This window comes from Phaethon aethereus (genome assembly GCF_964289735.1).
Source record: "Phaethon aethereus genome assembly, chromosome: 1".
NCBI classification, from domain to species: domain Eukaryota; kingdom Metazoa; phylum Chordata; class Aves; order Phaethontiformes; family Phaethontidae; genus Phaethon; species Phaethon aethereus.
The window spans coordinates 131138688-131164685 of NC_138575.1; positions in this window are offsets into that span (position 1 = coordinate 131138688).

Below are 25998 nucleotides of genomic sequence, written 5' to 3' on the forward strand. Positions count from 1 at the left end.
GTAGGTGGTTCTTGTTGTCTTCCCAAAAGAATGTAGTAAAATTAGAAAAGATACAAAGAAGAATAAAATGGTAAATCAGAGGTACTAAACATCTTCTGCTTCAGAATCATCTGCATAGACTCAAATTCTCTGGCTTGGAAACAGATGGTGGAAAAGAGAGTATGTTAAGGATCTATAAAATCATAAAAATATACAGAAGGCAAAGAAAGAACTACTCTCTATTATTCCTAATAAAAGCAAGGGTACCTAATAAAATTAATAACAAGCAAGTTTAAACCTAGCAGAGCAAGAAGGTTTTCACTCAATGTATGAGAAAGTAGAAGCCATGAAATAGAATAGGTAAAATATACATATTCTTAACTACAATAATGGTTATTAAACATGGTGATTTAAATACACCTTTTGGTTCAGAAGATTTCTATACTGATGATTGTGTATTTAGGAGAGTACTGAAGGCATACCTCTGTACACTTCTTTGGGTTTTTTAATCTTCCTTTGGCATCTGCTATTAGCAGATGGATACTGGAACAGGCAGACAACCTTAAAAGAGTCTTTTTTGTACATTTTCTGTTTTTTCTTTATATTTTTCCATGGTCTGCTCCATGATTTAAAGAAAAACCATGCTGTCAGACCTTTCTTCTTTGCATGATTCTCGTGAACTTTTGTTGTTTTAGTGAAAACATAAAGACATTTTCAAGAAATTTTCAAGCACCAACATCCATAAAAAGAACTGTTCTAGCAAATTCTCTTGAATCCACTGTGACTTCTCTACAGAGCAAATGCAAAAATCTTTCCAAAAAATAATCACCTACATTTTGTGACAAAAAAGGCATCTTGAACCTACCATCTTTCAGGTAGTGTAGAAACAAAATCTTTGCTACATTATCATTTTCTTTCCTGGGATTCATTAGCTTCTTGATGTTCACACAGTCTACCAGGATGATGTTTGCATTTCTGTCTAATATGCTGTCTGAGATCTACTGCAGGATGAATGTGTACATTTAAGTAAGCCAAGACCAATAGGAGGATATACATTAGTGGGATTGCACTTTACAATCATATTCTGTGCCAGAGTATGCTGGTTTAATGCTTGTTACACTTTCAGAGTATTTGAGGCCCCATTTTTTCCGAACTGCCAAGGAGATGACCCCTCAGCCCAGACAAGGACAGTACCCAGATGCTACACAGGGCCTGGAAAAAGGCTGCTTTACTGAAGTGCTGCTCCAGGGCTGCTTAGCCCTTCAACTCAGGATAGCTGATTAGGTGGGGACACCACTGTGCTGACCCAGGCATATTGATGCCATCAGTAGTTCCTTGAGCACCCTGCTTGGGATCTCTGAATCATCTGAATCATTCTCTGAATCATCATGATCTCTGAATCATTCCACATCTGGTGGTGTTGGGTTGATGGTTGGACTTAATGATCTTAAAGGTCTTTTCCAACCTTAATTATTCTGTGATTCTGTGTTCAGATGCCAAGGCATGTGGGACTGAAAAAAACTGTTCTGTTTGCCTGGCTGAGAACATAGCAAATATAAAACTGTCTTACATATAGGATGGTAGAGGACTAGGAAGGGCAAGCAAGTGAATTTCAAAGGATTGATAGCTCGGAAGCAGTCACCCCACCTTAAAACTACGTGCTTAAAGCTTTTGGGGAAGTAAGTAAGTGCAAAATCCCTAAGGCCCAGAAGAAACAAACTGGAGAGGTAATAGCGGGGTGGCCATGCAAAAAGTCGATGCGTTCTTAAGTCTGGCAACCATTGCAGCAAATTTTTAAGACTCACTTAGGTGTTTGGAGTGTTTTTTAGAATTCCAATTCTGAAATTGTTTACTCTCCAGCAACCAAGCGTCAAAGAGGAAGATTTGTTTATTTTTTGTGACTTCAATTAAACTGTGGATATTTCTGGTCCAACATAGAACTTCTACATATAAATCAACAGGTTGAAGAACAGGGAGTGTTACCACAGCTTCTCAGCCAGCCTTAAAAGCATAATAAAATACTTTGATGCCTGGGGTACAATCTCTCCCTTCCAGCTCTGCAGCTGTTCTTATTGTGACAGGCATTTTTGTACACATTTATAAGTAAAAATATGGATGTGAGTAAAGTTCAGTATTTGCTCTTATATTTTAAGTGTTTCCTTGAATGCTGTCATAAGATTAAATCTCTAGATGACAAACCAACTTCTAATCAATAGAGAAAGAGAAAAAAACTTCACCAGTGAGGGTCACTGTATGCATTTTAATATTTTTCTCCATTCTCCAAAGCCTTGATAGTGGCTCCCTGTCAAACACAGGATAACAGAACAAATGAATTACTGATTTAATTTGCTATGGCAGCTCCTATGTTCCTAACCCAGCTTGCCCTGCCTTTTTCTTATCAGAGGAGACTTCCAATGTCAATACCATTGTATTTTCTCTGATGACTTCTCCAGACCAACATACTGGTAAATGTCAAACTTTGCAAGCTGCCTGGTTTTGTCTGGGATATATTCACGTCCCATTATTCTTCTTTCATAACTGACACAACTCTGTTGTTGATTCTACTATTCCTCTGTTCCTTCACTTTTACTTATGTAGGATTGCAGGATTTTATATATGACAATTGCAGGTTTTTATTATTCCTATTTTCTGTGTTCATGTTACTTTATGAAATCTAAAGGATTATATAGTAAGGATTCTGATTCATTACTAGTCTGTACAGTCAGTAAGAATTTATTTATTTTTGTCTTTGCAATTTCTCATCATTCATCAATGGAACAAGTAGTTATTTCCTCCACATTCTTTTTATATTTTATATGCTCTGAGACATGCGATAGAGATTCAACTGACTGATCAATCTTCTATATTTATTTGCACTGAACTGTCCTTTTTATCGATCCTCGTAATGTTCTTTGCTTTTCTTTAATTATCTATGTTCTGCTTTAGTATTTACTGTTACTGTTATATCTCAACCTCCACTTCTTTTTTTGTTTTGTCCTGATATTTTAGGAACAACCATTAATTATTATCATAATCTTTTGCAAGTAGGAAATTACAGGCTGAGTTACCAAGGTATAATCAGTTGAAAACACTGGAGTCTCCATATCTTAATCTTCATGAATGTTATCATAGCCCTTCAGTTCTTGCAAAGTGCATTTCTGAGGTTTTGAAAATGCTTTCCTGGAAGGTTTCTTGGCAGTAGCTCTGCAAGCATTACAGAGTATGCTATTGGTTTTGAGATATCTTATCCTCCTCTCCCATAATTAATTTAAAATAAAACATGTTTTTGTTGTACTTAGCTCTGTTCTATTCTATTTGTTTCTTTAACCTGAAAAGGGAGGAGAAGTGCAGGACTTTTCTTTCTGAGATCCTTTTCTCTGTGATTGCTTTACTTTCAAGACACTAATATGCTGGCTTTGGGGGCCTTATCCTTGTGGGTCTTTCACAAAAGAAACATCTGCAGTGATTTTCTTTAGACCTCACAATCTTGCTTACATCATACACTTAAGATGTGGTCCTTCAATGGGACTTTTTGAGTTTTAATGAATATTAAACAAAACTATATTAGACCTTCATTAAATCTCATGATTTCTAAATGTTAGCAAAAAGCCAAGACACTTCAGTCCAGACTTTTATCTGCATTTCAAACAACCAAAATAGTCACTTGGATCTACCAGAAAAAAATCTTTCTGTTCCCTGCCAGTGATACTTCCGTGTCTTTCTTCGGCGATGGTCATTTCTATGCATTCAAATTAACGGCTGATCACATTTAGACCTCTACCCTTATTTTGTTTATCCATCTATCCTGTGAACAGTAGGTCTTCATCTGTATGTTTAAAAGAACCAAATAGGTCCCCTGTGATGCTAAGATGATGTTGTTTTTTAATGTAAAGACACATAGGTCGAGGTCAATAGGACACTGCTCTTAGTCCATAGACTCTTCTTTGACTCCCTGTTTTTTATTACTTTTCAGAAGATTCCTCTCATGCAAGAGAAGTCTGGCAGATGCTAACCAAGACAGTTCATTGATGTGAAAGCTGTATGGAAATCATATAGACCCCCAATGTTTCTGAGCTCTATAATGCCACACTGTCACTTAGAGTCACTCTACGACAAGGATTCTCTGGTTCCCAGGACAGAAAAGAATGAGTAATCTGCCTCCCTTCTTTGTTACTCACCAAGAAGGGGCCACCTACACACAGGAGGCTCTGGGGAGACCACTATGGTCTCACTCGTCTGTCTGGATCTCTCAAAGGTCTTCAGCCTTGAAGAGGAATTACCCACTGAGGCATACATGTAGTTCTTTCACTGGACAATATTTGTGACAACACAAAAAAGATGACGAACAGCAGCCACTAGAATTCATTGCAGGTTAATATAGCTATGAGTATTTACAGTTAGTGGCTAAAACCTAAGTCATCATTCCTGTGATGGGTTGACCTTGGCTAGATGCCAGGTACCCACCAAAGCCGCTCTATCACTCACCCTCCTAAGCTGGACAGGGGAGAGAAAATATGATGAGAAGCTTGTAGTTTAAGATAAGAACAGGGACAGATCATTCACCCATTATTGTCATGGGCAAAACAGAATTGACTTGGGGAAATTAGTTCAATTTATTGTCAATCAAAATCAGAGTAGGATAATGAGAACTAAAATGAAATCTTAAAGCAACTTCCTCCCACCCCTCCCTTAATCCCAGGTTCAGCTTTGCTCCCAATTTTTCTACCTCTTCTTCCCTCCCAAGTGGCACAAAGGGACAGGGAATGGGGGTTGCAGTCAATTCATCACAGGTTATTTCTGCCATTCCTTCCTTCTCAGGAGGACTCACACTCTTCCCCACGAACTTCTCCACAAACTTCTCCAACGTGAGTCCTTCCCTCAGGCTGCAGTTCTTCATGAACTGCTCCAGCCTGGGTCCCTTCCACAGGGTGCAGTCCTTCAGGAGCAGTCTGCTCCAGCGTGGGTCCCCCATGGGGTCACAAGTCTTGCCACAAACCTGCTCCAACATGGTCTCCTGTGTCCGTGAGTCCACAGGTCCTGCCGGGAGCTTGCTCCAGCATGGGCCTCCCACAGGGTCACAGCCTCCTTCACGCATCCACCTGCTCCACCATAGAGCTCCATGGGCTGCAGGGGGACACCCTGCCTCACCATGATCTTCACCAGGGGCTGCAGGGGAATCTCTGCTCTAGCAACTGGAGCACCTCCTCCCCCTCGTTCCTCACTGACCTTGGTGTCTGCAGAGTTGTTTTTCTCACATATTCTCACTACTCTCTCCAGCTGCAGTTGGTGTTGCCTTTTTTTATTTTTCCCTTCTTAAATAAATCTTAAATCCAAGAGGCACTACCACCATCACTGATTGGCTTGGCCTTGGCCAGCAATGGGTCCATCTTGGAGCTGGCTGGCATTTGCTCTATTGGACACAAGGAAAGCTTCTAGCAACTCCTCACAGAAGCCACCCTGCAGCACCAAAACCTTGCCACGCACGGTCAATACATTTCCTATGGCTATTCTTATCCACGTATAAGAACAAATAATATTTGAGTCAGACACCTCTGTGTAACTTAGAAAAATTCCACTGTGCTTGCACATATATGCAGAATAATGAACTTTGCTGCTGGTAAAGCCAGAAGTTGCATGCCAACAGGACAAAATGTCTTTAACACTATAGCTCAATAGCTCTACTTACGCATACTGACTGGTGTGACGGTGCCATTTGGTCACCCTCCCCATGATCAAAGACACATGGCTGTCATTGGCAACCTCCCAGAAGTTTGCAGTGGCTGCTTGGAGGCACATCATTTTAGTACTCAGTGTTGTTACTAAATCAATGTATCTGTTCCTTACTGAAGTAGCTAAGCTTGAGATAAATATATAAATTTTTTTATAAATTAGAACAATACATTTTCCCAGGTATATTTTAGTATCAAATGTGAAAGTTAGAATTTGAGCTGTACATTAAGACTCACAGAATCTCTTCTTCCAGGTATTTATTTTTTTTTTTAGAGAGGACTAATTGCATTAATTTCAATGGAACTATTGGGTCCAGAAGTTCCACAATATTAACACTAACTTGTCATGTACAACAAAGTTAAGTATGTTTCATGGCTTTGATTGCAAGACTAGAATATCCATGCCAAAACCTGGAAATGTATCAAGAAAAAATTGAAATATATCAAGAAAAAAGTAATCAAAGGTGAATAAATAAAAATGGAGTAGGTTTTCATGATAGGCATAAACAAATTTTTTCAGACTCATTGCATTCAGTTTGAGTCTCTTACTCTGTCAAGAGCTTGCTGCATCATAAAGAAGGTTAGACCTGTTGAAATTTGAAGTGATCCTTAAGAAAGTGGCAGGGATGTTCCCGATTTTGACACAAATTTTAAGACATCAGAAAACAAAAGTTTGAAAAATTGCAGCCCTTTCTGACAGTTCTCAGGTAGAAGACAGGAAAACATTCAGTCAAGAAGATACTTTGAGCTGACAAGTCTGTAGCAACAGCTTTTACTCTGGATCTTGGCTGTCTTCCCAAGTCTGAAAATTGCATGTCACTAGGCAGTCAGAGTCCCTCCTTTCCATTACAAGGACATTTGTTTTGAAGAATCAAGGTGACCATAGAAGACAAACACAAGGACTTTAGAAGTCTTTGTTAGTGGGCATACCTTGTACACAACTACAGCAGAACATAACAAGCTATAAGCATTTTCGTACCTCAAATCAGTGATTAAAATATTCACCCCTTGATTTATGCAAAACAAATAAATCATAAGCCAGGTGCACTGTTCTTTAATGTGGGAGACAGGATCTTAATGCATAGTTTTTCTTTCACTCTTCTTAAGGGGACTACGATCTTTCTAGTGTTTACACCATTCTATCTGCTTAACCCTCCTTATCTTCTTCATGTATATAGTCACCACGAGTAGTCTGATCAGAATACATACATTTGGCAAGACACCGAAGTCCTTCTACTTTCAGGTCCCTGAAACTACAGTTTAATTTCAACAAGCTAATAAAATCCTCTAAAATCCTATATATCAGCAAAAAAGATTCCCCACAGCTGCAGCTATGAGCAAAACAAGCAATTTAAGAGTTTATGGTGCACACTGGTGAGTGATGAGAAAGTCTGTGGACTGGTCCATGCTAATGCATAGGCCTGTGTTAGTCTAAGTAAGCTTCTGGCAAGGCAAGGAGTTGGCATTTTCATAGCTCTTCGTGGCCATGCTTACAGCTGAGGTATAATTTCAATCTGCACAGAGTTAGATGGAGAATTTCAGTTCATCATATTGGTGTTGTACAGAACTATTGGTCTCCCTCTCAGTCAAAAAGCTTGCAGAGATAAAGAACAGAGACAGAAAAGCAAAAAGAACCACATTTCAAATGAAACATAATCCTTTTCCACGTTACTCCTGAGCACACTTTTTCAAAAAAGAAAGGGAGAAAAGGAACCTTCACATTTTTTCGTTCAACAGTTAGGCCTAGTTTATAATATATAAGCATTGGCCCATTCATTTCCCATTTTACTTACGGGCTTTTTTAACCAGTTTCCATTTTGCTATAGTTCTTAGATGACATATAGTAGACCTCTGTCTGAAATACAGCCATTGTCCCTGTCTCCTTTTTGAACCTTTTGCCACCATTCTTCATCTTCTACTATTGTTTATATCCTTTCAGTATTTTCTTCAGTTGAGCTCACAGTTCAGAGAATTGCTAGGCGCTATTATTACTGTGTTCACATCTCAGAAACATAAGAAAGTGCTGATGGAATGCACTAATTGCTAGAAGGGCATAGCATATCATGTTCCTGTGACTGCAGCTCTATATCTAATGTGTAAATGGCCTGGAAAAAAAATTGAGTGTGTGTGCCTCAACAATCAATTCCCTGTTCATGTCATTGAGAGAAAACATTACCTGCATCACTACCTGGTGATTTTAACCACAACACAGTGACTATGAAGTGTGTGTAATGCCTGATTGAGTTGCTACTTTCTGATTTTGCCAAGGCCTTGCGAAATTATACTGACATTTTAAATAGAACTGTTTGGATGTAATTCTACAGTATCCACTCAAATGAAAAAGAGGAACCTTATTTAGACAACTTCATGTATTTGCAAGGTCAGAAAATATCCATCTCCAAAGACAAAATCTCAAAAATTACAGTATACAATCCAAAATAAAGTAGAATCTAGTTCTGTTTTTCTTGGAACACGGTATATATCTGAGAGAGGTCTCTTTCTCATTGCAGATAATATATCTATTAATAACTATTATTTAGTAGTTTGACAGATTTGCTTTTTGAGCCCAACATAAAAAATTGAAGCGGATGATGTAAAAAGAGATTTCAGCTTTAGAAAGGCTGAATAGCAATCAGATATAGGGCAGTCTAAAGCCATTCTAAATTATTAACTGCAGCAATTCATATATTCAGTTCAGCCTCTTAAAGGTAGGTAGGTCATGTCCCATGTTTTACCAAAAGGGGCAGGTGTTTAAGTGATGGAAGCGCAGCTACTTCTTCTAAGAAAAACCAGCTTGAAACCAGCACGCCAGGCTGAAAAATAATGTAAAATTAATAAACTACATGATATCATTTAGCTTCTGCTCCCTGGACAACAAAACTATCTGTAGAGCTGTGCTGATTCCTGGATAAAAGTGCATTACCACAGTGGCTGTGCAATTTTACCTGTGCAAAATTTCATTCCTCGAGTAATAAATAATCCAAGGTTTAGTCGTGGTTCACGAACCAGATCTTCTCAGTAGAGGCATCACCCCAAAAGAAATGGAGAAAGTTGGCTAGCAAGCTCCACAGTTTCCAATCAATTTATTTGCACAATAGACTTAACAGTCATCCTGTGCATTACGGTAGGGAGGCAGTAAACAGAAAATATTCACCAAGAAGCAATAAAATGCAAAGAAAGCCATCCTTTTTCCAGAATCCTTCTGCAGTTTTCTAAAAGTTACTTTCATGTTGTTTTATGGGCAATAAAATCTTTAACATTCCATTCTTTCACAGATTACTTTTTGCATTTAAGTATGAGCTCATAACAATGAAATATTTAACAACAAACTGTTTGCTAATGGACCAGCCCTGTGGTAGGCCTGAAGCTTGGAGCACATCTAATGAGAGAACTCACTTGTGTGAAAATGTGAGACGGGTAAAGGGAGAGAAGGGTCTTCTCAGGTTTTTATACTGACCTGCTACAAAGACAGTGTATATATGCAAAAGCATTTCTTAATGTGAGTTCTAAGTATTTGCACAGTGGGTTTCTTTTAATTGGGAAATTCATTGTCTTTCTTCTTTTAAATTTTTTTAATTTATGCATTTTGTAGGATAGTAGAAACCAAGAAAAACCTGGAGTATATTGGTATCATTAATACAGTTGTTCCAGTGGTCATTGCATAATGTCAGTACTTTTCTGGAAAATTTAATATTGCTAATAATTGCATTATATCACGCTAATATTTACAGAGCTGTTTTATTTTAGGAAACCTCTGTTCTGTCAAAGACTGAAGTTTTTTTCTGCTAGAATCTTTCAGGGAAAAGCAAATGCTTTTGATCTTCTGCTTTCTGTACTTTCGTCTTTACACATTTTTTATCTCTAAAAGATAAAAAATGTTTGCAAAGAAACAACTCTCAAATTCATAACTTCTTTAGGGGAACAAGGTACTAAATTTTTGTTGTAAAGTTTATGACACAGATGGAAAATGATGAAGAATAGAAAAAGCTATGCCAAAAATTCTTAAACTCTGTACTTTGACTATACAATTTTCAGCTGTTACCTAAATAATTTAAGATGCTCAGATAGAGTTAAGGGATGCATTTTAGATTTAATTACAGAAAAGATGTTTCATATATTTGTGTGTATAACTTATTTCCTCTAATGTAGAGTTTTCCATTTACATGATTCAACTTGAGACATACCCTAATTCTAGTAGTTCAATTTACACAGAAGTATTTTAAAAGTTAAAGTACCTTGAAGAAAAAAAAAACAGAAGGACTTTTTATTTTGCATTTGTTCACTAAAAAGGCAGTGTTCCTATTCATGTAGTCGTGTCCTCAGACATTGCAGACACTTGAGGTACAATACTAAATACACACTGCAAAATATGTTGTAAGTAATGCTAATAGTGTTTTCGCTTTCAGCATGAACCTAACAGTAGTAAAGACAAGATGATTAACTACAGTTAGAATTAAGAAGGTGTTTTCTAACTAACTGAGCACTGGTGCAGTAGATCCTTCCAAGTCATGGCTGTTCCTAGATGGAAGTTACACCTCATCTTGCTAGATTTGTTTTTAACTTCTTATTTTCCTGTATAAAACATGGTCCTTTGCACTATATCGTTTATAGATAATGATAGCAGATAATGGACTGCTGTCCTGTTGTGTCGTGGTTTAGCCAGCTCTATCCTGGCTGAAACCAGGACATGTTGGTAGACATTCAGAAAAGCAAAAGTATTAAATGATGTTCTGTGCATGCTGTGAAGTGATATCATTGTGAGTCTCTAATGTGTTGAAGAATTTTGTCCATTCCCGTTACTTGTTCTTTCCAGGACTCAGATAATGCGAGTATGAAATAGCTAAAATAATTTCCTCTATCTGTTAGAAATGTGAGAAGAAACACTTTGTTACATTTTGAAACAAATTTTCTAAAAGTGCACTGTGTTACCATATATGAAAATTATCGAGACAGAGTTAACCCTATTAATGCATATATACTGAAATGGGGCTAAAATATATTCCTCCTGAGCTTCTGTGGATCTAGAGATGTCTAAATGGAATGGAGTTACCCAGGTTTTACACTGGCGCCTAGTATCAAATTCATTCCATATTTTAAATATTTACATGTTATTGAAAATTTGAGGAACTTGCATACAGGTTATCATATGGTTTGAATAATTTCAACAGTATTTATATATTTTTTTTAAAAGAAATTAAAAGACCTGAATTCCTTATGCAGGTTCTGTCTTTGACACATAAAATAAGAAGTGGACACATATAAAATAAGAAGTGTACCTTTATATAAAACTTCAGAATTTTAAAATTTTGAGCCTTTTCAGCCATCCTGTCTTTCCTCTAATCATCTTTTCAACTTTTTAAACCTGCAGTATAAAGGTTAGTGTATCCAAAGTGTAAAGACCTCAGCTGCTAAGTAAAAATATTGTACATTGATAAAAACTACATGGTTTCGTGTCAATAGGAGTTCTGCTATGGCAGATTGCTACTGAAAACAGCACAGATCTCAGTGCAAATTACTTTTTGCTCTGTTTCTCAGAAGAGATACGTATCTATTTGGTGCATCTGCATTAACATTTTAGTTTAATTCTAACTCAGCTTTTGAAGCAAATCTTTTGACCAACCCTCCAAATGTGCTTTGATTCATATTTCAAAGCAGTCTCTGGGATGCAAATTGGGGTCTTTTGGATGAATCTAAAATGGAGGATGCACTCCAGGAGTATCTCTAATGCTCTCTAACCACTCCCAGGCATTGTGTTCATGGAATCAGTCTAGAGACCACCTGAAGTAATAATCCTTCTAAATGCTTGAGGTGTGAATGTCAACTCCTTAGTGCCATCTGTTTCTCTGCAGATACAGTCCTGTTGATCTGCACTACTTGCTAATGTAGACATCATTATATTTCCATCCTATTTCAGCTCATTTGCCTCCATGGCCTGAGCAGCTTACTTTAAATATGCACCAGGTGTCTCTTTTCTGTTGTGGTTTAGAACTGTTACTTGGCAGAAGCCACAGAAAGACCCTCATGAGCTTCTTTCTTGGTCACTTTGATCCTTTAGACAGTAATAAACAATAATTTTGTGGCAAATCAGGAGATTTTTTTGCTAACTTACATGAAGTTTTTATAAATATTCTGGATAATAAAAATATGGTAGAACTCCACGTTCTCATCTGTGTTTTTATTCTTATCCCAACATTATATAGTTGTCACCTAAGACACTGCCACAAACTTCCTTCTCCTAGTCCTTGCATGTATCACACTGGCCTTTGTCATTACAGCTCATACAGTTCACCTCCTTATTCTTGTGGTTCTTCTTCAACTTTGGGAGAGTGCAGAGCTTCCATATGTGCTTCGTTGTAGGTTGCGGTCATCTCAAGGTTTGTTGGTTTTTTAACCCAATGTGCTTTTCTACTAGTCTATTATTCATGATGTGTTCTACTCATATTAGTCATACAATAACAAATAATATTCTCTCTGATGATAAGAAACTTGCAAAGCGGTATCTTTTTTCTGTTCATAATTAGAAAAAAAAAAGCTTTGTTTTTTTGTTTGTTTGTTTCAAGTTGGGTTTAAATAGGTGATATCAATGCTGATGTCACGTTGCAGTTTAACTCGCCAGGCAGCTAAACACCACACAGTTGTTCGCTCACTCCACCGCAGTGGGATGAGGGAGAGAATCAGAAAAAAAGGTAAAAAAAATAAAACGACAATTTAATAGGACAGAAAAGGAAGGGAGAAGAATAATGAAAACAAGTGATGCACAATGCAATTGCCCACCACCCACCAACTCCCCCAGTTTTATTGTTCACCGTGATGTCATATGGCATAGAATATCCCTTTGGCCAATTTGGGTCAGATGTCCCGGCCGTGTCCCCTCCCAGCTTCTTGTGCCCCCCCAGCCTACTTGCTTGGCAGGGCAGTATGAGAAGCTGAAAAGTCCATGGCTTAGTGTAAGCACTTCTCAGCAACAACTAAAACATCAGTGTGTTATCGACATTATTCTCATCCTAAATTCAAAACACAGCACTATGCCTGCTACTAGGAAGAGAATTAACTCTATCCCAGCCAAAACCAGGACATGTCATCATAGAGAGTACTTAGAATAAACACACAATTCAGGCCCACTTTCAGTGTTAATGTATCTGTTCCAAAAACTTGACAAAGGATCTCATTGCTCTGCTTGGTTACCATATTTGCCATAAATCAAAGTATCCAATTGATTGTTCCATAACCAAAGTCAGAAAATAAACTTTTTTTCCCAAGATCACAAGTGGGATAGTACAACCATGAAATGATTTTTACTTTTTTTATAATAGGTGAGTAACATCTTATTAAAATTAAAAGACACATTTTGATCATAGGTAACTGCATCTCTGATTTGAAGTGAAGGTAAAGGAGGCTTTGCATAAGTTAATAGGAGAAGGGAGATCTCATCTGACTTGATCCAAGCTCCCTCTGTTTCTGCTCAGTAGACTTAAAGGAGATACTGTTTGTTATGCCACTAGAGAACATAATTCAATACTACTGTCTAAGCAAAGTTCTTATGAGTACTTCATTTCCTACAAGATTTACACACGTATTTCGTGTAGAGAGTGGACCAAAGCCTTCTCAAGGGTTGTGCAAACAACAAACTTGGATGAGCAAGTTCCACATGCTCATAAAATTTCAGATGACAGGCATTCAGATATCTGGAGACTGCATGAAATTAATTTTTGTTCCTTTAGAAATATGCTTTTCACTCATTCATGCACATTTTCAGGATTATCTACTTTTGCTGTTCACAGGCTGTGAACCAGGCTGATGCAATCAGTGCGTTCATCTCTTAGTAGTTAACAGCGGAGAATGAACATCTACTGAAGAGCAGGGAGCACAAGCAGATTTTTATTATATTCATTTACTGTGGGGAGAGAGGAAGTCCATTATACTTCTAGCAGGTTATACCTACCAGGTATAGCTGGAGAAAACAAGGAACGTTAAGTCATGAACAAAAAAAAACTAACTTGAAATTGGACTTGAAATATAGCTGTGATTACAGAGAAGAAATCACATTAAATAAGGTTTCAGTGTATGCTGATGTGGAAAAAATTGACACAGACAGTGAAGACATAATTGTGTGTACACCCTCAAATTGTCTCTTCTCAGTGGAGAAGATGTAGTGTGGAAGCTAACTGGAAAAACTCATTTTTTTTAGAGTAACTATTTCGGCTTGAGCTGTGAATTGTAATAGCTCAGTCATACATTTTGCACAAACAAGATGAGTGCTGCAAAGATTTCCAAAGTTCACCATAGAAACAGATCAAATTAGCTGTCCCTATTCCTTTTCCCCCTTCAGGGACCCTATCAGTCTTTGTATATCAGAAAATGAAAACCTACAAAACTACTGACAGAGCACTAGAAGAGTTCCTGAGACAGTGTAGGAAAAATGATGTTTCAACCTTGTATGGGAATAATTTTTCATTTCTTTTCTTATCCATGCACTCACAGTGCAAATGTTCTTATTTTTTCACTAAGAAGACATTAAATATAAATAAATAAATATGTATTTCTGGACCATCCCATCTTGTACAGTGATGACGAGTATGGGTTGTTTTTCATTCTTCAATCCCTGTGAATCTTCTGCTACTCCTTGTTTTATCCTATATAAACAGGAGAGAAAATTAAGAAAGATATTCTATTGAAACCTTCAGATTTTGTGTATACCCTGAGGATTTTTTTAGCAATAACAAGGTTAACTGAACTTTGGTTTTTTTCTAAGCAAATGATGGCCCCAATTCTGTAAACTCCATATGTATGATTTCCTTGTTAGTTTGCAGGAATAGACCCTTTAGACAATTGCAAGCAAAAGCTTTTTCTATTTAATTAGGAAGCCACAAAAACACAAGGCAGTCCTCCAGGAAAAACTAATTGCACAAGTCAAGGGAATTGTTTAACTGGAGTGATTATAGTGCTGCTGAATATGAGGAAAGTCACAAATTTAGTGCAGTAGATATTCCTTTGGTGCCATAAATACATTTTTTAAAATGTTTACCATGTAGCAAAGCAGTTTGTTATCTCTCTTTTAAAAAAAAACCCTTCTATTTCTCTGTGGAAAACTTTGAAAAGCTTTGTATTTCAAAACAGTTCTGCTTTCACATCATATTTGATGCAAAACTATTTTAATAGGGCATTGTAGGTAGGCACATGTATAACAGATACACAAGCCTTTTATTTATCTAATTCTATTCTATTTTAATATACAGGCATATCTATCTTAATAGAGTATTTTGCTTTGAATGTTCAGGAAATGCCCTCTTTAAAATTCATCATATAACTTTCAGGCTCTTGAAAATGGTAGATGGTGTTTACAGAAAAAAAAATGCATTATGAGTTCATTGTATTATCTTGATACCAAATTGTTCTGTTCCTAAAATGAAACAAGTATCTTAACTCTCCAATCAACCAGGGTGACTAACATGTCTTACTTCTGTGAACTACTTGTGGGGTACATGTGGGAAATTCTGATGAGGTTACATCAAGACCTCAAAGGAAAATTTGTATTTATATATTGAGGCAAAGCTCTTCTCACCTTCCCTCATCCCATTAGCTGGACTAGTAGAAAGGAAATGAAGCGAAGCACTGTTTATTTCAAGAAGTGGTTGCAAGGACTTCTCTTTCCACTGGAGCAGCAGTGTGGAAAAAAGCCATCTCCTCTGCTCCCTCAGAAACAGAGAATGGTACCCTTCTCCTCCTCCTTCTCCTGCCTAGTCCCATGCTCCTCCTGCTTATGCTGTGCTGGGCTTTTTACGTTGCTTAAAAATGAGAGCTGATATTCCACTTGAAGAATAACACGAGCACAGGAACTGAACTGAAAATCCAACACAGGCCTGTTCGGGCCTGATGCCCGAATCCAGCTTCCACTCTGCGATCTGATCAATTTACTGCAACACTAAAATTTTAGGCCAGTATGTGCAATCAGACATCTCTAGTTACATAGTCCACAGCTTTACAAAGAATTTTTGCCTTGAAAGATGATTTTTCAAATACCCTTAGCACAGTCAAATCAAAGCTAATTTCTGTTATGATTAGGCCATCCACTTACCCCTTAGTGAGGTCCACAGTATTTTCATGCTAAATTTCACATTTCAGACTTAATCTTTTACAGCTCTAGGGCTGGACAGGGAAAGGTCAGTCACAGCAGTTCTGTTGTAAAAGGGGAAAAGCATTCTTAATGGTTTTGTGTTCCAGCATCTCTGACCAGCAGAGATGTTGCAACTTTCCAGCAAATTCAACAGTATACTAGTGTAGGAGTGGAAGGTTTCACGCCCTAAATAATTCTTTCTTAGGGGTGTGATAGTCTGAAAAATATGGTGTTAAATGTCTAGCCACAGAGGCAGCTGGCAGCCCTCCTAATTTTTGTCCATCTTATTGCATGTACATTATTGTGGACACCTGCACAAAAACATCATTTTATTTGCCCTAGTTAGTGCCCAGCATTACTCACCTATTTCAAATTTATTATAAGTGCTTATTATATACATATTATTATAACATTACCACAGAAATAAACCAGAGAAAGAAATCAGCTGTTACGATGAATGTACAGGTAGAATAAATTCTTATTCTCTAACAGTATCTTATAATACAAGGGGGAAGGGGGGAGATAAATTCCATATTAAAAATAAGACGAAAAAGTAAAATATGTACTATGTGAGGAAAGCAACCATGAACCATATCATTTTCTCAGAAAAACCTTTCTAGAACATTTATACTCTTTCAGAAATGCATGCATATGTAGGATAGGAACTTGTATCTGCATTGGGAGCATGTTACCATGAAGAGGTTTAATTAGCAGAACTGATAAGTATATATTTATGTTGGTGTGATAGTGTCTTCTAGACCCACCAGGCTATCTGGTTTTTATTAAGTCTCAGGCCTCAGGAGATAGAAGACACTTTGCTTCCCTGTAAGACACAAGCCAGACCCACCTTCACCTGGAGGTAAGGTGCAAAGAGAGAAGAAAAGTGGATATCAAGCATACTGGATGTGTGTGAAACAGAAGATGGGGCATCATTCACAATGATAGGGCATTAACTGTCTTTCTGCCCCATCTTTATGCAGCACCTTGTACCACGGTCTTTGCTACAGTAGGGTCCTAGCTTCTGCTACCATCTGAGTAAGTAGCAATAGCAGCCAGTTGTTTACAGTTGTTTACAGTTTGTAACCACCCTGCACCTTTTTAATGACAAAGTTTATAGAGCAATTTGTAGAGCCTGAAGTGTCATCAGGCAGGATTTAGGATTATTTTGAACATCAGAATTTTTACCTGTAAATTAAGAAACACCATGCTAGAATTCAGCTTTGGAAATTCCAGTCAACTTTTATAACTGGTGTCAGCAGTTCTATAATACCCATATATGTGTGTGTTTGTGTGTGTGTGCATGCTCATATCTCTCTCTCTCTCTCTCTCTCCTATAGACACATAATCAGAAACAGCTAAGTAAGGACCATAAACTCAGCAGGAGAGGAAGGAGCACTCATCCCCATTCTGTTAAAATAATGTACCTTCCACTACATTCTCCTTTTAAAATATTTTACAAAGCAGTTCTTTAGGACTTTAAAGCATCTGCCAAAACTCCTTTGACATTTTTATTTCTATGTCACTTACTTCACCCTAGGCTGGGGATAAATCATAACATAATTTCTTAAATTAAGCTGACATATGGCACTTCATTGTTTCTGGTTACTACTACCACAAAAAGACATCAACTGCTTTGTGGTTTTAATACATAGGTATCGAAATTGAATGCATTACTGGCCTGTACTATGCATAGGGTTTGTGGTCTTATCTGATTCTAAAGCCTGTAAAACCCTGAGACGCTGATGGGCACATCTACCCATCTTATGCCAGCCTTTTTCGCTACACCTCAGTGAGGAGCACTGGCCCAAAGAATAAATCCGTGCTTGCCATTATAACGTGTTTGCTCTCTACACAGGAAAGCTCAGAAGGGCTTGGCTTCCACTGGCACTTCCACAGTCTACCTGTTCAATTTTCCAATAAATTCTTGGGTTTTGGAGAGCACATCTTGAGCCATAAATGTGTTCAGAGAAGGAGCAATAATGATACATCAGCAAACAGCCTAATTAATAAACCAGAGTTTAGCAGGTGAACATTCCCTGCATTTAGATGAACTTTCACCATTCTGGTTATCCATTTTTTCTAGAGTTAAAACAAACAATTCTATGAGCAAATAAAACTTCATTTCTTATGGCTGCCTCACTTTTTGTTGCATTTGATGTCTAAGTCATCTATTCCTAGAGCTTTTCTCAAGCATTCATTATAGCAGCTTCTTATGTTAATTCTCTGTGTCTAATAAGATTAACCTTCCCTTCATTCAGGACAGGTGTGTACTGAATTTCTATATCATTGCCTATTTTCGTGAAAATAAGTCTTTTATCATCTTTCAAAACCTCTTTCCTTCTGATTAATTTTCTTGAAATTGTCGACTGGGTTTCAGGTTTGTTGCGTGGGGTAAACAGGGAGACAAGACATGGTCATATAGGAATCATATAGGAAATTGAGCTAAAAATGTAATAGAAAAACACCTATCATCTGCAGTGTAATAATCATGAATTATCTTGACCATGAGTTCTAATTGGATCTAATGACAATGAGGATCAGATAGGAGGCATGTATATAGGCAGGAGTAGACAATAACGTTGAGGTCGTTAAAAAGTCAGGCGTGTCTCTGTTATTAATGATCAACAAAACAGAGTCCTGCTCCCCTCCCACACTGTTACCATTGACATCTGCTGCTCAGCAGCTTAGCATATAAAAGTCTGAGTGCCATTTTGGGAGGAAATGATTTCCAGAAGGCGGGGTGAACCTTGGGTGAAACAAAGCAAGATGTTTTCCATTGCCAAACCCCAGAATAGAATTTAATGTAATTAACAAGCAATATAATCTGGTCTGTACAACTCAGGAGGACTTCTTCCTCCTACTCTTTGGCTGGACTGTCTACCTATATTACAAGGTCTTCAGGAGAGTACCGTCTTTCTGTACATGTTGGTTAAATGCAAAGCACCGAGGTGCGATATTAGCTGGGGCTAAATGCTGCTGAAGACAAGTATGCTTTTTGCTGTAGTATTAAAGTTCTCCTTTTCTAGCATCTGTTTGACCTATGGAGAGCTGTGGGCCAGTGTACAGCTGTATCAGGGCTTAAGTACCAAGAGCATCTTGCCATCCCTGGACAGTAGCACTGACTCCAGCACTACTGCACCTTCTTTTCTCCTCCCATTTTGTTTCCTGACATTTCAGATAACATTGCTTTGCCATAACCAGCTATTTAAAAGCATTCATGCTCATCATATTTACCCACACTTGGCATCCACCCCAGACTGATATTTAGGACACCTGTGTCCCCTTCACACCGCTGTTCTGACCATCAGTGGTGTGCTAAGGGGAGCTGCCAAAAGCTCCCAGAGGGGAAAGGCACAGCCTGTTGTGGTTCTCTTAGGGCCAGTACTGGCACCATAAGTCCTCAAGACCTTCACATCCTTCTGAAAAGTGAGATCCTTCTGTTAAGTTGTCACTGAAAAGGTATCTGTGCCATCAGCCTTACAGAAACCGGGACAGTACAATTTGAAATTTGATTCTGTGTTAGTAGTTAGCTGGCAGGTGCTACTTTCAGAGTTGACATCACAGAGTTTCAGTGATGATGGGCAAACAGGGAAGTAAGTATAACTATTGCAAATTTCAATCTCTATAGCAAACTAAGGGGAAGTAACTCAAAGATAACAAAGGGAAAAAGACAAAAATCTGATACAGATGTCATGTTTTTATTATTTTTCTCCAAAGTGTTGATTTTCTTTTTTTAAGCCACTGAGGAAAAGGAGAAGATTAGGTATCAGTAATCAAGTGGCCATTTAAATGAAATGTGTATTTATTCATTATTTTCATTTCTTTTCTCCGTTTCATGAATTTGTTTCTCTGATACTAAAGGATAGAGATCTAAATAAGAAATACTGAATTTATTTGGAGAAGTTATATTTGGAGCTTACTAAATCTACAATAAGTGTTGCTTTCTAGATTTACAGAGCTCTGTTTTTCTTAATATTAGTTTTTATTTTATTTTTACCCTAGTTCACGGATATAAAACTTTGATGGAACAGGGTCAGCAGCTCTGTGTGAAATGTAGGCTCAGCAATTGCCTTTAGTTTCTCAATCCTTGGCAGGCAGCATATGAATAAGCTATGAGGAGACAATGTTCACACCTTGTAAATTATACAAGTAGATTGACAACGCAAATATTAGCAGAAAAGAGCAAAGCCAGGTGCAAAGATGAGCTAGAAAACAAATATCGCAATAAAACAATTTATTAAGTGTAATTTTAACCCTCATCCCTAAGCTGAAAGAAAGATAAAAGTACCCAAAGAGAAAAATTCCATATGCCACGCCTGCTCCTCTTTCTGTTGACTTCCACTACTTAGTCATCCCATATATCATAGAATGTCTGTAAAGATTTGGAGAGCACAGCAATCACACTATGCATGAGACCTGGCATATATAAATGATGCATTTGTCACTAGGGCTACAGATCATCTCCATAATCCTCATAAATTTTGGGAAGAAAAAGCAAGAAAGGCTCCTATCTAATGTAAATTGGCAAAGATCTATTAAGGTCAGTAGTGTTGGGCTGATTTATACCACCTGAAGAAGCAGCCTTGCTTAGTCATTGACTAAACACAGCCACTAGTGAACAGAATGAGCCAAATAAACCACATCTAAGACTCACCGCAATTCACTGGCTTCCTTAAGACTCGTGATTTTAGGTACATAGTCCCATTATAGATAAATTGAGAGACAGATTTATCTAGGAAATGCCAGCAAGCTTCAGATATATATGTATAGATAGGTATAGATATAGACAAAATTTCTTAATTCTAATCTTAGCTGGAAACCCAGCTGGATTCCGATGACATTTACAGGGTTGATTTTAGCCACAGTACTGGAAGCTGAAGGGAAACCTTAGAAATAGCTGGTAAAGAGAAAGGGGTTTCCATCCACGTTCTCCTGTTTTGTTTTGGGGAGACATATCATCTCAGTATGTTTCCCATACTCAAGCCTTAAGCACTGTGTATTTATCCACACTGCTGAGGCAGCACCACCATTGTGCCTGCTTGTCCTTCAAGAATAATGAGTTGCAGCGACAAACCAGATTGCCAGCACAGGGAAGAGTCTGACATTTCCTGTTCTCTCAATGTGCAGGAAAGCTCAGAGTACACTCCATTGCCTTCAACTCACTTCTTCAGATATGTAATCCACAGCTTTCAAAAGAAAATCTTCCTGGCTTTTCTGTGCCTCAGTTCCATAGACATCTCCAAGTACTCCGGGGTATCTCATCCATTTCCTCCATAATCTCCTAAAATACAAGACATTTCACAGAGGATTCCTCACAACAGTGACTGTTACCAAAACAATGCAGGTTTTGGATCACAGAAGATTTCCCCATTTCTTATCATACTATTTCTGTAAATGGTTACAAAATGAACAGCACATATTTATGCAATCACAGTAATCTCACTTGAAGATTTCAGGGAATTTATCTGTTTATTTTTTCTGGGTAGCCTGTTTTTTCCTGGCTGACTACTGATTCTTTCAAAGTATTCATCCAGCTTCCGGCCTCACATAATTTTTAGTTTCTAAATCACTACACAACATAAAATCCTCACCACTCAACTCTTTCCAAGTCATGATTTTATCAGCCATATTTTCTTGATCATAACTGTTTATAGGTTGTACTTGTGAGTTCAGGGACATATTAGACCTAAGACACAACCCAGGCAAACTTCTCACCTAGTTGCCTATCAAAACTATTATAATATATCTGAGATACAAGATACTCACACTTCCTGTCCATCTGTCTCTGCTTAAAATCTCAGTTCTGCTTGGTTAAGAAAACCTTTGAGCATGTAGCAGAGTGTGTTGAATTGTTAGGAGCATTGAGGGGTACCTAGGTAAAACACACTACTTGATGTGGCCCTACCGTGCTACAAGGAAAACCTTATTTGCAGTCTGTGTATGGACATAGCTTTCCTTCACGACCCCAGTTCTTGTTTGTGTCTTGTCTGAGTCCAAGAGAGGAGACTCACTCTTTAGAGGACAGCAGAGCCAATGGACCAGCAGATACAGTTCCTTTTAACTTGTTGAACTCTTCTGTTTTGTTTCTATAGGAACCTGCCCACCATAAATCCATCTGTGATGGTCTTCACACCTTGCATGACACCAACAGCCCACCAAGACTTGAAAACTAATAGTTATATGGGAAAGCTGAAGGATTGACTGACTTTCCAGTAAGCAAACAAGTGTTGATTGGTTTTCACAGTTTCCATCCTTCCTCGGCTCTTTGGAGTTTGAAGCTAAACTGAACATTGTTTATTTGATATCTGTATAACTTTACATATATCTCTCTCTCTAAACATGCAAGAGTGTAACTCTTAAAATACACACACAATCACAAAATGTCATGATGTAACACCTGAATCCCTTTAATAATTGGTTTTAACTGTTAGACAGCTGAAAGTGCTATGATCTGTTAAGAAATCTCTGACCTATACAGATATTATTATATTCATTTTAACAAACCTCAGATCAAATTTCACAGAACCACAGAATCACAGAATCACTAGGTTGGAAAGGACCTTTAAGATGATCAAGTCCAACCATTAATCCAGCGCCACCATGTCCCCTAAACCATGTCCTGAAGCGCCACATCCACACGTTTTTTGAACACTTCCAGAGATGGCGACTCCACCACCTCCCTGGGCAGTCTGTTCCAATGCCTGACCACCCTCTCAGTGAAGAAATTTTTCCTAATATCCAATCTAAACGTCCCCTGGCACAACTTGAGGCCATTTCCTCTTGTCCTATCACGAGTTACTTGGCAGAAGAGACCAACACCCTCGTCGCCACAACCCCCTTTCAGGTAGTTGTAGAGAGCGATAAGGTCTCCCCTCAGCCGCCTCTTCTCCAGACTAAACAACCCCAGTTCCCTCAGCCGCTCCTCAGAAGACTTGTGCTCCAGCCCCCGCACCAGCTTCGTTGCCCTTCTCTGGACATGCTCCAGCACCTCAACATCCTTCTTGTAGTGAGGGGCCCAAAACTGAACACATTATTCAAGGTGCGGCCTCACCAGTGCCAAGTACAGGGGCACAATCACTTCCCTACTCCTGCTGGCCACACTATTCCTGATACAGGCCAGGATGCTGTTGGCCTTCTTGGCCACCTGGGCACACTGCCGGCTCATGTTCAGCCGGCTGTCAACCAGCACCCCCAGGTCCCTTTCCACTGGGCAGCTCTCTAGCCACTCCTCCCCAAGCCTGTAGCGTTGCATGGGGTTGTTGTGGCCAAAGTGCAGGACCCTGCACTTGGCCTTATTAAACCTCATACAGTTGACCTCTGCCCATCGATCCAGCCTGTCCAGATCCCTCTGCAGAGCCCTCCTACCCTGCAGCAGATCAACACTCCCACCCAACTTGGTGTCATCTGCAAACTTACTGAGGGAGCACTCAATTCCCTCATCCAGATCATCAGTAAAGATATTGAACAAGACCGGCCCCAGAACCGAGCCCTGGGGAACACCGCTTGTGACCGGCCGCCAGCCAGATTTAACGCCATTCACCACAACTCTCTGGGCTCGGCCATCCAGCCAGTTCCTCACCCAGCGAAGAGTAAACCCATCTAAGCCACGAGCCGCCAGTTTCTCCAGGAGAATGCTGTGGGAGACGCTGTCAAAGGCTTTACTAAAGTCCAGGTAGACAACGTCCACAGCCTTTCTCTCATACACTAGGCGGGTCACCTGGTTATAGAAGGAGATCAGGTTGGTCAAGCAGGACCTGCCTTTCATGAACCCATGCTGGCTGGGCCTGAGCCCTTGGTTGTCCTGCAGATGCCCTGTGAGCACTCTCAAGACCAACTGCTCCATGATCTTCCCCGGTACAGAGGTCAGGCTGACAGGCCTGTAGTTCCCAGGATCCTCCTTCCGGCCTTTCTTGTAGACGGGCGTCACATTGGCAAGCCTCCAGTCTTCTGGGACCTCCCCTGTTAACCAGGACTGCTGATAAATGATGGAGAGTGGCTTGGCAAGCTCCTCCACCAGCTCTCTCAGTACTCTCGGGTGGATCTCATCAGGCCCCATAGACTTGTGGGTGTCCAGGTGGTTTAACATGTCCTTGACTGCTTCCTCCTGGATTATGAGGAGTACATTGTGCTCTCCATCCCCATCTTCCAGCTCACGGGGCTGAATATCCTGTGGATACCTGGACTGGCTATTAAAGACTGAGGCGAAGAAGGCATTAAGTACCTCAGCCTTGTCCTCGTCCTTGGAGACAATGTTCCCCACCATATCCAGTAGGGGATGGAGATTCTCCTTGCCTCTCTTTTTGTTGTTAATATATTTGTAAAAACATTTTTTATTATCCTTTACGACTGTGGCCAGACTGAGCTCTAGCTGGGCTTTTGCCTTTCTAATTTTGTCCCTGCTTGACCTAACAAGATCCTTGTACTCTTCGTGAGTTGCCTGCACTTCTTCCAGAGGTGATAAACTCTCCTCTTTTCCCTGAGTCCCAGCAAAATCTCCCTGTTCAGCCAGGCCGGTCGCCTTCCCCGCCAGCTCTTCTTACGGCACATGGGGACCTCCTGCTCCTGCGCCTTTAAGATTTCCTTCTTGAAGACTGTCCAACATTCCTGGACCCCTTTGCCCTTCAGGACTGTCTCCCAAGGGACTCTCTCAACCAGTGACCTGAACAGGCCAAAGTCTGCCCTCCGGAAGTCCATGATAGCAGTTTTGCTGACCCCTCTCCTTACTTCCCTCACAACCGAGAATTCTATCATGTCGTGGTCGCTAAGCCCAAGACGGCCTCCGACCACCACATCTCTCACCAGTCCTTCTCTGTTTGTAAACAGCAGGTCCAGCAAGACATCTCCCCTGGTGGGCTCACTCACCAGCTGTGTCAGGAAGTTATCCTCCACACACTCCAGGAACCTCCTAGACTATTTCCTCTCTGCCGTGTTATACTTCCAGCAGATGTCCGGTAGGTTGAAGTCCCCTAGGTGGACATGATAAGAAATAAATGTCAATTATCATAGTTGAGCAGAGTAAGAATAATAATAAAAGAAGGAAAAAGACAATGACCTGATATGATATAGTTTATTCCGTCAAGCTATTGTGCCAAGAACAGTTCCAAAATATTTAATTACTGAGATCCATAAAAGGTGTCCAAATAAATTTTGTTACATGCCTAGTTGATCAACAACAGTCTAATGGAATGCTTTTGTTAAACGAATATTTCAGATTGCAAAACAAATATGATTAGCTGATTGGAAATTTTGCATGTTCTATAAAGGGGGAAAATTTCCATTTTTAGGAGAAAAATGGTTCTAACATTCACCAGTATATTCAGTGCCAGCAAGGTTTAAAGATATTCAACCATGTGCATCTAATAAATTAGTCATAAGAGAAAGTTGGACAGCTCACAAAGAAACAGAATTTCGTGTCTGCAAATGCAAGCTTTAAAGGGAAAATTAGGTATATACTTTGTATCTCGAGTAAATGGCACGGAGACAGAATGCAATATAGTAGAAAATGTATTGTTATCCAAGGCTGCAAAAAATCTATCCTGTACAGCCAGTCATTAAACAGAGATTCTGTATGTAGAAACTCCACATTCTTGCCAGCAGATCAAAGGCAACTTGGTGAACACAGAATTGCCCACCTACTTTATCTTCATACAAATGAGTTGAAGTGCCCTTGGCAAAGAATGCAAAGTCATGCCACTAGAATACAGATTGAATACTGCTGTAACCAGATATTTTATTAAAGCTGCAGTGAAGTGTCTACATGGGCAGAAAATTCTGATGAACAACATTTCAAACTACAAGCAGTAGCTATTGTTTTTCCAGTAAACTACTTTGTCATTGTGATGAGCAAAGACCAGGCAGACAACTAGGAAAAATATTTTCTTTTAAGAAAGCAACTGAAAATATCTATTTGTAGGGAGCTAGGGGACATAATTCAGTAAAATTTTGTTTCTGAGAAATTCTTAGCTGAAAGAAGTACCAAGCATCCAGGAGGGTCTTTCTCATCATTATATAAAGTGATAAGACCTAAAGAACTGCCAAACCTAAAAAAGAAAAATATATACAGCTCTTCCTCTATAATTCAAGACAAACCTCATTTTAAGTCCTCTCTAGTCAAGAAATGCAATGAGTAAAAATCAGATTGATGGAAAATGGGAATACCTCTTATTTTCTTTTTTA